The sequence below is a fragment of the Pseudophryne corroboree genome, chromosome 12 (assembly GCF_028390025.1).
Source record: "Pseudophryne corroboree isolate aPseCor3 chromosome 12, aPseCor3.hap2, whole genome shotgun sequence".
In the NCBI taxonomy this organism is placed as follows: Eukaryota; Metazoa; Chordata; class Amphibia; order Anura; family Myobatrachidae; genus Pseudophryne; species Pseudophryne corroboree.
Genome location: NC_086455.1, coordinates 135,739,467 through 135,757,714, shown reverse-complemented (window position 1 = coordinate 135,757,714; position 18,248 = coordinate 135,739,467). Strand labels below are relative to the sequence as shown.

Below are 18,248 nucleotides of genomic sequence, written 5' to 3'. Positions count from 1 at the left end.
TGGCTGGCCGAACTCAGGGCGTGTTTGTGATGTCAAACCAGGAACTAAACAGATTGCAGTCATCGCAAGCTAGGAGTAAGTTCCGAGACACTCTGAAACTGCATGAATTTTTTTAGTAGCAGAACTGCTAACCTTTCGTTCGCACTTCTGCTAAACTAAGATACACTACCAGAAGGCGGCGGCCTAGCGTGTGCACTGCTACTAAAAGCAGCTAGCGATGATCAACTCGGAATGAGGCTTTTCCACATTATTTGGGATCCAAAATGTAAGTCTTTAAAACTACAAGGTTATGTATGTGATACTCCAATAACAACTGCAATGTACTGTATACCGTATGCACTTAGGACCGGATTCAGTATCGTACGCCATGTGATATTCACACAAACAATGTGGCATTTATTGCAAATGACGCACCATGCATACATCTCGATTTTGTTCCTACAGAGTCGCGGAACAAATTTAGATTGACGGTAGAAGAAATGTAAGAGGCGTTACTGGACGGTGACTGGGAGGAAAATGGGTATTGGCTAAAAAAGATAAACTGAGATGTTGCATCTTATGGGCGCGCTGAAGGCATGTGGTGGACATGTCGGTGAAAGCGGCTGCATACAGAGACACTGAACCGCTGGCACATAGGAGGCTATGCTCAACATCGGCTAGTGCAAGTTTCCATGGTGCGAATGATTGTGCACCAAGGGGTGTTTTGGTATCTACAGATGGTGCATAGGAGGCCATGCTCCGATAGAGAACCTGCACCTGCTATTGGGCTAGCGTAAATTTCCATGGTGCGAATGATTGGGCACCAAGGGGTGTTTCAGTATCTACAGATGGTGCATAGGAGGCCATGCTCCAATAGAGAACCTTCACCTGCTATTGTGCTAGTGTAAGTTTCCATGGTGCGAATGATTGTGCACCAAGGGGTGTTTCAGTATCTACAGATGGTACATAAGAGGCCATGCTCCGATACAGAACCTGCACCTGCTATTGGGCTAATGTAAGTTTCCATGGTGCGATTGATTGTGCACCAAGGGGTGTTTCAGTAGCTACAGATGGTGCATAGGAGGCCATGCTCCGATAGAGAACCTGCACCTATTGGGCTAGTGTAAGTTTCCATGGTGCGATTGATTGAGGTGTTTCAGCTAACAGTGGGAGTCTCAGGCTTTGCACATTTGGGGGCACGGATGTACACCACTGAAAGGACATTGTAGCGCATAGCTGAAAGACAAAGATGCAACCCCTTATTGCAGGTCAATGTCTATTGTTAAAGGTTACTGTCAAAATATACAAAAATATCCATTTCTTATTATTGAAGGGGACTTTAATATGCTGTTCTCTCTTACTTTGATAAACAGGTTTGGATTCACTCTCTCAGTAAGGTAATTTGTTAGTTAAGTTATATTCTCTTTTTAATGTATGGAAAGTTCAACATCCAAAGACTGAACTTTCCACGTTACAGGCTCCTCCACAGATCACACTCCAGCATTCCTTATTTTTTTTTTTCTTAATGCATCTATACAGAGCTGCCTCAGAAAGACCACCTATCTCACATCATCTACGGAGGTGCCACTTCTTCTTGCCAATTGTAGTGCTAGACGTTGTCGTTGGGAGATTGAATATCTACTGAAACATAAAATGACAGTATTATAATTTGACCTCTTCAATTTGACAGTGTTTTACAAGTAATGACAGTTCAGTTAAAGTACAATACTTCTTTGGGAAGCTCACAGCGGATTAATTAGGGAGAGTACTTCTCTCATTCTAGGAAAATGAAGACGGACCAGCAGAGACTAAGGGCCAGATGCATCATCGCTTGGAAAGTGATAAAATGAAGAGTGAAAGAGTACCAGCCAATCAGCTCCTAACTGGCATTTTTCAAGCACAGCATGTGACATGGTAGTTAGGAGCTGATTGGCTGGCACATTTTCACTCTCCATTTTATCACTCTCCAAGCGATGATGCATCTAGCCCTATATCACAGACTCCCTTTCCATTCTTGAAACAATGGCCCTCATTCCGAGTTGATCGGTCGCAATGCGAATGTAGCAGAGTTACACACGCTAAGCCGCCGCCTACTGGGAGTGAATCTTAGCTTCTTAAAAGTGCGACCGAAGTAATCGCAATATTGCGATCACAAACCTCGTAGCAGTTTTAGAGTAGCTTCAGACTTACTCGGCATCTGCGATCAGTTCAGTGCTTGTCGTTCCTGGTTGACGTCACAAACACACCCAGCGTTCGCCCAGGCACTCCCACCGTTTCTCCGGCCACTCCTGCGTTTTTTCCGGAAACGGTAGCGTTTCCAGCCACACGCCCCTAAAACGCCGTGCATCCGCCCAGTAACACCCATTTCCTGTCAATCACATTACGATCGCCGGAGCGATGAAAAAGCCGTGAGTAAAAATACTATCTTCATAGCAAAGATACTTGGCGCAGTCGCAGTGCGAATATTGCGCATGCGCACTAAGCGAAATATCACTGCGATGCGATGAAAAATACCGAGCGAACAACTCGGAATGAGGGCCAATGGTTCTCATTGCTAGCTCAAAGACTTAGCCATAGAAAAAATATCTTCTGTACATTCATTTGTAGCAGGCGTGGTCCTAAGCTTCCTCTCCACATGGAATAGGTATATAGTTATTAAAATGAGCATTACTTACAAATGATGGGTCTGATTCTGAGTTCAAGGCAATGGCGATATTGGGTGGTCTTTAGTATGCCGACTGACGGGATCCCGGCGCACAGTATACCGGCGCAGGAATCCCGACAGCCGGCATACCGACACTTATTCTCCCTCGTTGGGGTCCATGATCCCCCTGGAGGGAGAATAAACACTGTGCCTGTGCCTGTAGCGAGCGTGGCGATATTGACCAATAGGGTTGATGTTTTTCACTGTGCATGCATCTAGGTTACTAAAAGTCGCACATCCATGCATCCAACAGTGATTACACACAGAGAGTTGCAACAGCCATTGAGACACACAATCTCAGAAATGCCTGGGCTGTGAATGGGTGGTGTCTATTCAGCCGCAAGGAGCAGCCATGGTCTGATGGCCGTGTTTTGGGAATGGAGTAGACATGTCGCCAGGGGCGTATCTACGGAGGAGGGGACCCATGTGCAGTGTCCGCGTGTGGGCCCCCTCCTCCTCCGTAGCCGGCAGCGCAGTTAGTGCTCTGAGCACTAGAGATACTCTGGCACTGTGCCAGAGACAACAGCGCTTGTCTAGGTGTCCGGGAAAATGGCGTGGCAGCCATTTTTCCGGAGACCCGCACAAGCGCTTTAGACTTTGGCACAGTGCCAGATTGTCTCTAGTGCTCAGAGCACTAACTGCGCTGCCGGCTACGGAGGAGGAGGGGGCCCACACGCGGAGACGCCGATGGACACCAGAAAGGTAAGTATAGACGAAATAGGTGCGTTGTGGGCCCCCTCTGAACCCAGGGGCCCGTGTGCACACACTGGATCCACTATAGATACGCCACTGCATGTCGCATAACTGGTTGCGAACTCAGATTCATAAGAGGTCATACTCTGATAGAGGATTTAGTACCGAGCATGGGGTAGGTACAAGTTTGATGGTGCATCTAAAGATCTACTAAGTGCGATTGTGGTGTCTGAAAAAGCACAAAGTGGGCGTCTGAGTCCGAGTCAGACGCAGGGTTATACACCAGGGGGTGGCTGACACTAGCATTAGCATAAAGTTGCAGACACCACTACAGCAAAAGACGCTACAGTATCCGCAGCATCATGCAACAGAATCAGCCCCTATATCTTTTTGCAGCCATGTCAAATAAAGAACTTTGAGGTCTATGTACTAAGCCTTGGAGAGAAATTAAGTGGACAGAGACAAAGTACCAGCCATCCAGCTCTTAACAGCATGGCAGTTAGGAGCTGATTGGGTGGTACTTTATCTCAGACCACTTCATGGGGCTAATTCAGACCTGATCACTGCTGTGCGTTTTATTGACCTCTAGTGTCTGTGCGGCGTTGCTATGGGAGAGACGTCATGACGTCTCTCCCATAGAGATGATCGGGTGCCGTGAAGCGGGCGCCGGAGCGGGCGGCCAGACGGAGCTGCGGCCAGACGGAGCTGCGGCCAGACGGAGCGGGTGGACAGACTGAGCGGAGCAACGCAGCAGCAGAAGAAGACGTCGGGAAGCAGGAGCAGGGCAGTGGTAAGCATTGTTTTAGTGTGTGTTTGTAAGCGGCAATGGGGGCACAGTAACAGGGGGCAAAGAAAGGGGGCACAACAACTACTGGGGGCAAAGATAGGGGGCACAACTACTGAGGGCAAAGAAAGAGGGGTCATAACTACTGGGGGCAATGAAAGAGGGGGCACAACTACTGGGGGCAAAGAAAGAGGGGTCATAACTACTGGGGGCAATGAAAGAGGTGGCACAACTACAGGGGGCAAAGAAAGAGAGGGCATAACTACTGGGGGCAATGAAAGAGGGGGCACAACTACTGGGGGGCAAAGCAACGGGGGCATGTTTTTATCTGGCACTGTGGGGAGATATCTGTCACTGGGGGTATATGTGGCACTGGGGGCACAACACTAGCAACAAGCATTACCCCCTGGCAACAAGCATAACACTTACCGCATGAAACCCCTGGCAACGAGCATGACACCCTCAGCATGAAAACCCCTGGCACCGTGCATTTCCCACCCTAGGCTTATACTCGAGTCCGTAATTTTCCCAGTTTTTTGTGGTAAAATTAGGTGGCTCGGCTTATATTCGGGTCGACTTATACTCGAGTATATACAGTACTTGTTACTACCGTATCTGAGGAACTGTGCTGCTATTATTACACTGTGGATTCTACTGCTGAGCATTGGTTCTTTCACCTAACTGCCGTTGTGATTATTGAACTGTGTGCACAATAAAGAACTTTACTTTTTACACCTCTGTCATCATGGTCACGCATACGGGCGTCTGTGCTAAGGGTACCTTGTATGTCCAGGAATGCCATATGGCCACCGGCCAGGTTCACATACACATCAGCGTGACAACACAGGGGTAAGCTCTGTCTGTGTGTTTCCTCTGGATGCTCCAGCTTCCATCCATTTCCCAAAAACATACTAATACTGTACGGTAATTGGCTGCTGACAAAAACAATTACCCTAAGGTGTGTGTGGGAAGAATGTAGACTGCAGACATCAGTTTGGGAGGGACTGATCTAAATAATTAATTATTAACTGTTTAAACACTTTTATCAGACGTGTCCTCAGTGTTGTTGTATCATGGGTGGTCATTCCGACTTGTTCGCTCGGTAATTTTCTTTGCATCGCATCGATTTTCCGCTAATTGCGCATGCGCAATGTTCGCACTGCGATTGCGCCAAGTAAATTTGCTATGAAGATTGGTATTATACTCACGGCATTACAAGGTTTTTTCTTCGTTCTGGTGATCGTAATGTGATTGACAGGAAGTGGGTGTTTCTGGGCGGAAACTGGCCGTTTTATGGGAGTGTGTGAAAAAACGCTACCGTTTCTGGGAAAAACGCGGGAGTGTCTGGGCGAACGCTGGGTGTGTTTGTGACGTCAAACCAGGAACGACAAGCACTGAACTGATCACACTGGCAGAGTAAGTCTCGAGCTACTCAGAAACTGCACAGAGAAGTCTTTTCGCAATATTGCGAATCTTTCGTTCGCAATTTTGATAAGCTAAGATTCACTCCCAGTAGGCGGCGGCTTATCGTGTGCAAAGCTGCTAAAAGCAGCTTGCGAGCGAACAACTCGGAATGAGGGCCATGGTTGGAATGTTACATTATGGAAGAAACAGAAACCTCAAACTCCTCTGGCTCTGAGGGGGAAAAAAAACCTGGAACAATTATGAAATGGAGAACATGACTACTAGAGATGAGCGCCTGAAATTTTTCGGGTTTTGTGTTTTGGTTTTGGGTTCGGTTCCGCGGCCGTGTTTTGGGTTCGAACGCGTTTTGGCAAAACCTCACCGAATTTTTTTTGTCGGATTCGGGTGTGTTTTGGATTCGGGTGTTTTTTTCCAAAAACACTAAAAAACAGCTTAAATCATAGAATTTGGGGGTCATTTTGATCCCAAAGTATTATTAACCTCAAAAACCATAATTTACACTCATTTTCAGTCTATTCTGAATACCTCACACCTCACAATATTATTTTTAGTCCTAAAATTTGCACCGAGGTCGCTGTGTGAGTAAGATAAGCGACCCTAGTGGCCGACACAAACACCGGGCCCATCTAGGAGTGGCACTGCAGTGTCACGCAGGATGTCCCTTCCAAAAAACCCTCCCCAAACAGCACATGACGCAAAGAAAAAAAGAGGCGCAATGAGGTAGCTGTGTGAGTAAGATAAGCGACCCTAGTGGCCGACACAAACACCGGGCCCATCTAGGAGTGGCACTGCAGTGTCACGCAGGATGTCCCTTCCAAAAAACCCTCCCCAAACAGCACATGACGCAAAGAAAAAAAGAGGCGCAATGAGGTAGCTGACTGTGTGAGTAAGATAAGCGACCCTAGTGGCCGACACAAACACCGGGCCCATCTAGGAGTGGCACTGCAGTGTCACGCAGGATGGCCCTTCCAAAAAACCCTCCCCAAACAGCACATGACGCAAAGAAAAAAAGAGGCGCAATGAGGTAGCTGTGTGAGTAAGATTAGCGACCCTAGTGGCCGACACAAACACCGGGCCCATCTAGGAGTGGCACTGCAGTGTCACGCAGGATGGCCCTTCCAAAAAACCCTCCCCAAACAGCACATGACGCAAAGAAAAAAAGAGGCGCAATGAGGTAGCTGTGTGAGTAAGATTAGCGACCCTAGTGGCCGACACAAACACCGGGCCCATCTAGGAGTGGCACTGCAGTGTCACGCAGGATGGCCCTTTCAAAAAACCCTCCCCAAACAGCACATGACGCAAAGAAAAAAAGAGGCGCAATGAGGTAGCTGACTGTGTGAGTAAGATTAGCGACCCTAGTGGCCGACACAAACACCGGGCCCATCTAGGAGTGGCACTGCAGTGTCACGCAGGATGTCCCTTCCAAAAAACCCTCCCCAAACAGCACATGACGCAAAGAAAAAAAGAGGCGCAATGAGGTAGCTGACTGTGTGAGTAAGATTAGCGACCCTAGTGGCCGACACAAACACCGGGCACATCTAGGAGTGGCACTGCAGTGTCACGCAGGATGTCCCTTCCAAAAAACCCTCCCCAAACAGCACATGACGCAAAGAAAAAAAGAGGCGCAATGAGGTAGCTGACTGTGTGAGTAAGATTAGCGACCCTAGTGGCCGACACAAACACCGGGCCCATCTAGGAGTGGCACTGCAGTGTCACGCAGGATGTCCCTTCCAAAAAACCCTCCCCAATCAGCACATGATGCAAAGAAAAAGAAAAGAAAAAAGAGGTGCAAGATGGAATTGTCCTTGGGCCCTCCCACCCACCCTTATGTTGTATAAACAAAACAGGACATGCACACTTTAACCAACCCATCATTTCAGTGACAGGGTCTGCCACACGACTGTGACTGATATGACGGGTTGGTTTGGACCCCCCCCAAAAAAGAAGCAATTAATCTCTCCTTGCACAAACTGGCTCTACAGAGGCAAGATGTCCACCTCATCTTCACCCTCCGATATATCACCGTGTACATCCCCCTCCTCACAGATTATCAATTCGTCCCCACTGGAATCCACCATCTCAGCTCCCTGTGTACTTTGTGGAGGCAATTGCTGCTGGTCAATGTCTCCGCGGAGGAATTGATTATAATTCATTTTAATGAACATCATCTTCTCCACATTTTCTGGATGTAACCTCGTACGCCGATTGCTGACAAGGTGAGCGGCGGCACTAAACACTCTTTCGGAGTACACACTTGTGGGAGGGCAACTTAGGTAGAATAAAGCCAGTTTGTGCAAGGGCCTCCAAATTGCCTCTTTTTCCTGCCAGTATAAGTACGGACTGTGTGACGTGCCTACTTGGATGCGGTCACTCATATAATCCTCCACCATTCTATCAATGTTGAGAGAATCATATGCAGTGACAGTAGACGACATGTCCGTAATCATTGTCAGGTCCTTCAGTCCAGACCAGATGTCAGCATCAGCAGTCGCTCCAGACTGCCCTGCATCACCGCCAGCGGGTGGGCTCGGAATTCTGAGCCTTTTCCTCGCACCCCCAGTTGCGGGAGAATGTGAAGGAGGAGATGTTGACAGGTCGCGTTCCGCTTGACTTGACAATTTTGTCACCAGCAGGTCTTTCAACCCCAGCAGACCTGTGTCAGGAAAGAGAGATCCAAGGTAGGCTTTAAATCTAGGATCGAGCACGGTGGCCAAAATGTAGTGCTCTGATTTCAACAGATTGACCACCCGTGAATCCTTGTTAAGCGAATTAAGGGCTGCATCCACAAGTCCCACATGCCTAGCGGAATCGCTCCCTTTTAGCTCCTTCTTCAATGCCTCCAGCTTCTTCTGCAAAAGCCTGATGAGGGGAATGACCTGACTCAGGCTGGCAGTGTCTGAACTGACTTCACGTGTGGCAAGTTCAAAGGGCATCAGAACCTTGCACAACGTTGAAATCATTCTCCACTGCACTTGAGACAGGTGCATTCCACCTACTATATCGTGCTCAATTGTATAGGCTTGAATGGCCTTTTGCTGCTCCTCCAACCTCTGAAGCATATAGAGGGTTGAATTCCACCTCGTTACCACTTCTTGCTTCAGATGATGGCAGGGCAGGTTCAGTAGTTTTTGGTGGTGCTCCAGTCTTCTGTACGTGGTGCCTGTACGCCGAAAGTGTCCCGCAATTCTTCTGGCCACCGACAGCATCTCTTGCACGCCCCTGTCGTTTTTTAAAAAATTCTGCACCACCAAATTCAAGGTATGTGCAAAACATGGGACGTGCTGGAATTGGCCCAGATTTAATGCACACACAATATTGCTGGCGTTGTCCGATGCCACAAATCCACAGGAGAGTCCAATTGGGGTAAGCCATTCCGCGATGATCTTCCTCAGTTGCCGTAAGAGGTTTTCAGCTGTGTGCGTATTCTGGAAAGCGGTGATACAAAGCGTAGCCTGCCTAGGAAAGAGTTGGCGTTTGCGAGATGCTGCTACTGGTGCCGCCGCTGCTGTTCTTGCGGCGGGAGTCCATACATCTACCCAGTGGGCTGTCACAGTCATATAGTCCTGACCCTGCCCTGCTCCACTTGTCCACATGTCCGTGGTTAAGTGGACATTGGGTACAGCTGCATTTTTTAGGACACTGGTGACTCTTTTTCTGAGGTCTGTGTACATTTTCGGTATCGCCTGCCTAGAGAAATGGAACCTAGATGGTATTTGGTACCGGGGACACAGTACCTCCAACAAGTCTCTAGTTGGCTCTGCAGTAATGATGGATACCGGAACCACGTTTCTCACCACCCAGGATGCCAAGGCCTCAGTTATCCGCTTTGCAGTAGGATGACTGCTGTGATATTTCATCTTCCTCGCAAAGGACTGTTGAACAGTCAATTGCTTACTGGAAGTAGTACAAGTGGGCTTACGACTTCCCCTCTGGGATGACCATCGACTCCCAGCGGCAACAACAGCAGCGCCAGCAGCAGTAGGCGTTACACGCAAGGATGCATCGGAGGAATCCCAGGCAGGAGAGGACTCGTCAGAATTGCCAGTGACATGGCCTGCAGGACTATTGGCATTCCTGGGGAAGGAGGAAATTGACACTGAGGGAGTTGGTGGGGTGGTTTGCGTGAGCTTGGTTACAAGAGGAAGGGATTTACTGGTCAGTGGACTGCTTCCGCTGTCACCCAAAGTTTTTGAACTTGTCACTGACTTATTATGAATGCGCTGCAGGTGACGTATAAGGGAGGATGTTCCGAGGTGGTTAACGTCCTTACCCCTACTTATTACAGCTTGACAAAGGGAACACACGGCTTGACACCTGTTGTCCGCATTTCTGGTGAAATACCTCCACACCGAAGAGCTGATTTTTTTGGTATTTTCACCTGGCATGTCAACGGCCATATTCCTCCCACGGACAACAGGTGTCTCCCCGGGTGCCTGACTTAAACAAACCACCTCACCATCAGAATCCTCCTGGTCAATTTCCTCCCCAGCGCCAGCAACACCCATATCCTCCTCATCCTGGTGTACTTCAACACTGACATCTTCAATCTGACTATCAGGAACTGGACTGCGGGTGCTCCTTCCAGCACTTGCAGGGGGCGTGCAAATGGTGGAAGGCGCATGCTCTTCACGTCCAGTGTTGGGAAGGTCAGGCATCGCAACCGACACAATTGGACTCTCCTTGTGGATTTGGGATTTCAAAGAACGCACAGTTCTTTGCGGTGCTTTTGCCAGCTTGAGTCTTTTCAGTTTTCTAGCGAGAGGCTGAGTGCTTCCATCCTCATGTGAAGCTGAACCACTAGCCATGAACATAGGCCAGGGCCTCAGCCGTTCCTTGCCACTCCGTGTGGTAAATGGCATATTGGCAAGTTTACGCTTCTCCTCCGACAATTTTATTTTAGGTTTTGGAGTCCTTTTTTTACTGATATTTGGTGTTTTGGTTTTGACATGCTCTGTACTATGCCATTGGGCATCGGCCTTGGCAGACGACGTTGCTGGCATTTCATCGTCTCGGCCATGACTAGTGGCAGCAGCTTCAGCACGAGGTGGAAGTGGATCTTGATCTTTCCCTAATTTTGGAACCTCAACATTTTTGTTCTCCATATTTTAATAGGCACAACTAAAAGGCACCTCAGGTAAACAATGGAGATGGATGGATTGGATACTAGTATACAATTATGGACGGGCTGCCGAGTGCCGACACAGAGGTAGCCACAGCCGTGAACTACCGCACTGTACTGTGTCTGCTGCTAATATATAGACTGGTTGATAAAGAGATAGTATACTCGTAACTAGTATGTATGTATAAAGAAAGAAAAAAAAACCACGGTTAGGTCACTGGTATATACAATTATGGACGGGCTGCCGAGTGCCGACACAGAGGTAGCCACAGCCGTGAACTACCGCACTGTACTGTGTCTGCTGCTAATATATAGACTGGTTGATAAAGAGATAGTATACTCGTAACTAGTATGTATGTATAAAGAAAGAAAAAAAAACCACGGTTAGGTGGTATATACAATTATGGACGGGCTGCCGAGTGCCGACACAGAGGTAGCCACAGCCGTGAACTACCGCACTGTACTGTGTCTGCTGCTAATATATAGACTGGTTGATAAAGAGATAGTATACTCGTAACTAGTATGTATGTATAAAGAAAGAAAAAAAAAAACACGGTTAGGTGGTATATACAATTATGGACGGGCTGCCGAGTGCCGACACAGAGGTAGCCACAGCCGTGAACTACCGCACTGTACTGTGTCTGCTGCTAATATATAGACTGGTTGATAAAGAGATAGTATACTCGTAACTAGTATGTATGTATAAAGAAAGAAAAAAAAACCACGGTTAGGTGGTATATACAATTATGGACGGGCTGCCGATTGCCGACACAGAGGTAGCCACAGTCGTGAACTACCGCACTGTACTGTGTCTGCTGCTAATATATAGACTGGTTGATAAAGAGATAGTATACTCGTAACTAGTATGTATGTATAAAGAAAGAAAGAAAAAAAAACCACGGTTAGGTGGTATATACAATTATGGACGGGCTGCCGAGTGCCGACACAGAGGTAGCCACAGCCGTGAACTACCGCACTGTACTGTGTCTGCTGCTAATATATAGACTGGTTGATAAAGAGATAGTATACTCGTAACTAGTATGTATGTATAAAGAAAGAAAAAAAAACACGGTTAGGTGGTATATACAATTATGGACGGGCTGCCGAGTGCCGACACAGAGGTAGCCACAGCCGTGAACTACCGCACTGTACTGTGTCTGCTGCTAATATATAGACTGGTTGATAAAGAGATAGTATACTCGTAACTAGTATGTATGTATAAAGAAAGAAAAAAAAACCACGGTTAGGTCACTGGTATATACAATTATGGACGGGCTGCCGAGTGCCGACACAGAGGTAGCCACAGCCGTGAACTACCGCACTGTACTGTGTCTGCTGCTAATATATAGACTGGTTGATAAAGAGATAGTATACTCGTAACTAGTATGTATGTATAAAGAAAGAAAAAAAAACCACGGTTAGGTCACTGGTATATACAATTATGGACGGGCTGCCGAGTGCCGACACAGAGGTAGCCACAGCCGTGAACTACCGCACTGTACTGTGTCTGCTGCTAATATATAGACTGGTTGATAAAGAGATAGTATACTCGTAACTAGTATGTATGTATAAAGAAAGAAAAAAAAACCACGGTTAGGTCACTGGTATATACAATTATGGACGGGCTGCCGAGTGCCGACACAGAGGTAGCCACAGCCGTGAACTACCGCACTGTACTGTGTCTGCTGCTAATATATAGACTGGTTGATAAAGAGATAGTATACTCGTAACTAGTATGTATGTATAAAGAAAGAAAAAAAAACCACGGTTAGGTGGTATATACAATTATGGACGGGCTGCCGAGTGCCGACACAGAGGTAGCCACAGCCGTGAACTACCGCACTGTACTGTGTCTGCTGCTAATATATAGACTGGTTGATAAAGAGATAGTATACTCGTAACTAGTATGTATGTATAAAGAAAGAAAAAAAAACCACGGTTAGGTGGTATATACAATTATGGACGGGCTGCCGAGTGCCGACACAGAGGTAGCCACAGCCGTGAACTACCGCACTGTACTGTGTCTGCTGCTAATATAGACTGGTTGATAAAGAGATAGTATACTACTAATATTATATACTGGTGGTCAGGTCACTGGTCACTAGTCACACTGGCAGTGGCACTCCTGCAGCAAAAGTGTGCACTGTTTAATTTTAATATAATATTATGTACTCCTGGCTCCTGCTATAACCTATAACTGGCACTGCAGTAGTGCTCCCCAGTCTCCCCCACAATTATATGCTGTGTGAGCTGAGCAGTCAGACAGATATATAATATATATAGATGATGCAGCACACTGGCCTGAGCCTGAGCAGTGCACACAGATATGGTATGTGACTGACTGAGTCACTGTGTGTATCGCTTTTTTCAGGCAGAGAACGGATATATTAAATAAACTGCACTGTGTGTCTGGTGGTCACTCACTATATAATATATTATGTACTCCTGGCTCCTGCTATAACCTATAACTGGCACTGCAGTAGTGCTCCCCAGTCTCCCCCACAATTATAAGCTGTGTGAGCTGAGCAGTCAGACAGATATATATAATATTATATATAGATAATAGATGATGCAGCACACTGGCCTGAGCCTGAGCAGTGCACACAGATATGGTATGTGACTGAGTCACTGTGTGCTGTGTATCGCTTTTTTCAGGCAGAGAACGGATTATAAATAAAAGTGGTGGTCAGTCACTGGTCACTATCAGCAAAACTCTGCACTGTACACTACTGAGTACTCCTAATGCTCCCCAAAATTAGTAAATCAAGTGTCTAAACGGAGAGGACGCCAGCCACGTCCTCTCCCTATCAATCTCAATGCACGTGTGAAAATGGCGGCGACGCGCGGCTCCTTATATAGAATCCGAGTCTCGCGATAGAATCCGAGCCTCGCGAGAATCCGACAGCGTCATGATGACGTTCGGGCGCGCTCGGGTTAACCGAGCAAGGCGGGAAGATCCGAGTCGCTCGGACCCGTAAAAAAAAACATGAAGTTCGGCGGGTTCGGATTCAGAGAAACCGAACCCGCTCATCTCTAATGACTACCATATTGAGAAATTCCTTCATTGCCTTTTACAAAACCGGGGTGATTTGGGTGCAGCTCAACAAACTTCCTTCTCTGCAGTCATTAAATATCACTTCTACCCTGTTAATGGCTCCATGCCTTATTGCTCTTCACGGGTCTGGGACTCCAGGTCGACAACAAAAAGGTTGACACACCTTAGGTCGACACCAATTGGTCGACACACCTTAGGTCGACATGGGCAAAATGTCGACATGGACAAAAGGTCGACAGGAACAAGGTCGACATGGAAAAAGGTCAACATGAGTTTTTTATGTTTTTTGGGTGTTGTTTTCTTCGTAGAGTGACCGGGAACCCCAATTAGTGCACCGCGTCCCCTCGCATGGTGCCTTCGCTTCGCTCGGCACAGATTACCGTCCCAATCGTAGTCCACGTGGATCGTTAAGTATGAAAAGGTTCCAAAAAAGAAAAAAATTGTGAAAAACGCATGTCGACCTTTTTCCATGTCGACCTTTTTTCATGTCGACCTATGGTGTCGACCAATTGGCGCTGACCTAAGGTGTGTCGACCTTTTTGTTGTCGACCTGGTGTCCGGATACCGCTCCTCACACACTGGGGTACCTGTACAAGAGTGACACTGACACAACTCCCCCCCCCCCATAAGACTCCCACCTCTCCCCCAACTCAATACAAAAAAACAGGCAGTTGTCCATTTGTTATGTTTATCTGCTCAAAAAAATATTATTAACAGCCCAGTCCTGCCGATACTTAGATCATAAGCTGACATTGTGAGAAATTCATCAGTTATTCTCTGACTTATCTGAAATTGGAATCACAACATAAGCTAATAAAATATACTGTAACCCAAACAATTATAGGGGTCATTCCGAGTTGATCGGCTACGATCATTCACACTGACATGCGGGGAGACGCCGAGCACAGGGCTAGTCTGCCCCGCATGTCAGTGCTGCCCTCACTCCCCCCAGGAGAAGTGCAAACGCCTGTGTTGGCCAGACCGCTCCCCCTAAACAGCGGCTTAACGCCGCCGTCCAGCCCCCTCCCGCCCTGCGACCGCCTCTGTCTCCGAGGCGATCGCTAGGCAACGACGGCTGCCATGCACCAGTGCACTGCGGCGCCGTCGCATGCGCATTTCCGACCCGATCGCTGCGCTGCGACAAACTGCAGCAAGCGATCGGGTTGGAATGACCCGCTATATCACTTACATTTTAAATGTATTTATAAAAACAAGCCTATACGGCACATTAATCCATTAACAACATGAATACAGAATGTTATTTTACAATGTTTAATATGACAAAGAAAGCCAAAATGTTTAATGTATACAAAATAAAAATTGCATAGCAGTTCCTTAAAATAAACAGGAATTAAAGCAGAAAACAACAAATGTACTTTTTTATGGGATCTTTGCCTCTGGATGGCGTAGGTTAAAGACAGCCTCTAATAGCATATTGACAGTTTTTAAAAGTTTACATTACGACCCTCATTCCGAGCTGATCGCTCGCTAGCTACTTTTTGCAGCCGTACAAACGCATAGTCGCCACCCACGGGGGAGTGTATTTTTGCTTTGCAAGTGTGCGATCGCATGTGCAGCCGAGCGGGACGAAAGAGTTTTTTGCAGTTTCAGAGTAGGTCTGAACTTACTCAGCCCTTGCGATGACTTCAGCCTGTCCGGTCCCTGAATTGACGTCAGACTCCCGCCCTGCAAATGCCTTGACACGCCCGCGTTTTCCCTTCCACTCCCAGAAAACAGTCAGTTGACACCCATAAACGCCCTCTTTCTGTCAATCTCCTTGCGAACACCCGCGCTAATGGATTCATCGCTAGAAGCATTGCACAGCAACAATGCTGTTTGTACCCATACGACGCGCATGCACATTGCGATGCATACGTATGCGCAGTAGTAACCTGATCGCTGCGCTGCATAAATCGGCAGCGTGCAATCAACTCGGAATGACATCCTACATTTTTAAGCACTCTCGCATATAACCCTCTTTCCTTTCCTCCTCACTGAAAGAGATGTATGTGTGCTAATCATGTTTATAATCGGTTTTATAACATTGGGGCAGATGTATTAACCTGGAGAAGGCATAAGGAAGTGATAAACCAGTGATAAGTGCAAGGTGATAAATGCACCAGCCAATCAGCTCCACTATGCAAATTAATAGTTAGGAGCTGATTGGCTGGTGCGTTTATCATCTTGCACATATCACTTCCTTATGCCATCTCCAGGCTTAATACATCTGCCCCATTGTTCCAACACACGTTCAGAAATTTTATAAATGTGTTATTTTTCTTCTTGGACATACTAGAGATACAGTGGAGAAGAATTTGGACAGCCACCGATTGTGCAAGTTGACCCACTTAAAAAGATGAGAGAGGTCTGTAATTTCCATCATAGGTACACTTCAACTATGAGAGACAGAATCTGGAAAACTTGTATATTCTTGCGGAAAGTATTTGGACAATCAAAAAGTTTAACTCAATACTTTGTAGTATAACCTCGGTTGGCAATTACAGAGGTCAAACGTTTCCTGTAGTTCTTGACCAGATTTGTACACACTGTAGCAGGTATTTTGGCCCACTCTTCCATGCAGATCTTCTCTAGATCTGTCATGTTTTAGGGCTGTCGCCGGGCAACACAGACTTTCAACTCCCTCCACAGATTTTCTATTGGGTTGAGGACTGGAGACTGGCTAGGCCACTCCAGGACCTTGAAATGCTTCTTCTGGAGCCACTTATTACTATTAGTTGCCTGGGCGGTGTGTTTGGGGTCATTGTCATGCTGGAAGACCCAGCCCTGTTCCCTCTTCAATGCTCTTACCGAGGGAAGGAGGTTTTTGCCCAAAATCTCACGATACATGGCCCCATTCATCCTCTCCTTAATATGGATCAGTCGTCCTGTCCCCTTTGCAGAAAAGCAGCCCCAAAACATGACGTTTCCACTCACATGCTTCACAGTGGGTATGGTGTTCTTGGGATGCCATTCATCATTCTTCTCCCTCCAAACACAGTGAGTGGAGTTTATACCAAAAAGTTCGATTTTGCTCTCATCTGACCACATTATATTCTCCCAATCCTCCTCTGGATCTTCCAGATGGTCACTGGCAAACTTCAGATGGGCCTGGACATGTGCTGGCTTAAGCAGGGGGACCTTTCGGGCGCTGCAGGATTTCAATCCATGACGACGTAGTGTGTTACTAATGGTAACCTTTGTGACTGTGGTCCCAGCTCTCTTGAGGTCATTGACCAGGTCCCCCTGTGTAGTTCTGGGCTGATTCCTTGCCTTTCTCAAGATCATTGATACCCCACGAGGTGAGATCTTGCATGGAGCCCCAGGTCGAGGGAGATTGTCAGTGATCTTGTATTTCTTCCATTTTTTAATAATTGCGCCAACAGTTGATCTCTTCTCACCAAGCTGCTTGCCTATTGTCGAGTAACTCATCCCAGTCTTGTGCAGCTCTACAATTTTGTCCCTGGTGTCTTTAAACAGCTCTCTGGTCTTGGCCATGGTGGAGAGGTAGCAGTCTGACTGTTTGAGGATGTGGACAGTTGTCTTTTATACAGATAACCAGTTCAAACAGGTGCCATTAATACAGGTAACGAGTGGAGGATAGAAGAGCTTCTTAAAGAAGAAGTAACAGGTCTGTGAGAGCCAGAAATCTTGCTGCTTGGTAAGTGTCCAAATATCTATTTTCCACAAGAATATACAAGTAAATTGTTTAAAAATCATACAATGTGATTTCCTGTTTTTTTTCCCCCAGATTCTGTCTCTCACAGTTGAAGTGTACCTATGATGGAAATTACAGACCTCTCTCATCTTTTTAAGTGGGTCAACTTGCACAATCGGTGGCTGTTCAAATACTTTTTTGCCCCACTGTATATATTAATAAATCCAATGAAAAGAATATAAATAATTAATATGCTAACTAAATTTTTGGGAGAGTTATGTTATATCTTCCATATGCAGGTGGTATCTATGCTTGACATATGACGTAGTTAATTTCCCTTGTTACAAATATGTACAGCAGGGGTGGCCAACCAGTCAGTGACAAAGAGCCAAAAAACCTTGTTAAGTACGTCAAAGATCCGACATCGAGCCTATGGCGCGCATGCAAAAATGGAATGTGGCCTTGTGCCTGCTAGACCACACCCCTGGTATAAAATACATTGAAAAAGCCAGAACGACATAAAATTATTTTTTTAAAGCCAAATCCATTGAAAAAGCCACTTTCACATAATAAACTTCAGCTCCCCCATGTGTCACTCCAGCCAGCTCCCCCATGTGTCACTACTGCCAAGACCCTGCTGTGTCACTCCAGCCAGGTCTCCCATGTGTCACTACTGCCAAGACCCTGCTGTGTCACTCCAGCCAGCTCCCCCATGTGTCACTCCAGCCAACATTCTCCTGTCACTCCAGCCAGCTCTTCCATGTGTCACTCCTTCTAGCACCCTCCTGTCACTCCAGCCAGCTCCCCCGTGTCACTCCAGCCAGCTCTCCCATG

The 18,248-nt window shown here is 46.9% G+C and overlaps 1 long non-coding RNA gene across 2 annotated transcripts in view; it reads right to left on the bottom strand.

Annotated features, from left to right (window-relative positions):
• Positions 1-1,317: 1,317 nt before the first annotated feature.
• The window catches only part of LOC134980474 (uncharacterized), a 65,588-nt gene continuing 48,657 nt past the window's right edge, over positions 1,318-18,248 (bottom strand). Inside the window, exon 3 of one of the 2 annotated variants that reach the window (XR_010190405.1) lies at positions 1,318-1,620. This is a non-coding gene — a long non-coding RNA (uncharacterized LOC134980474). The remainder of the gene's footprint in view (positions 1,621-18,248) is intronic. The other variant, XR_010190407.1, reaches the window with a different exon arrangement.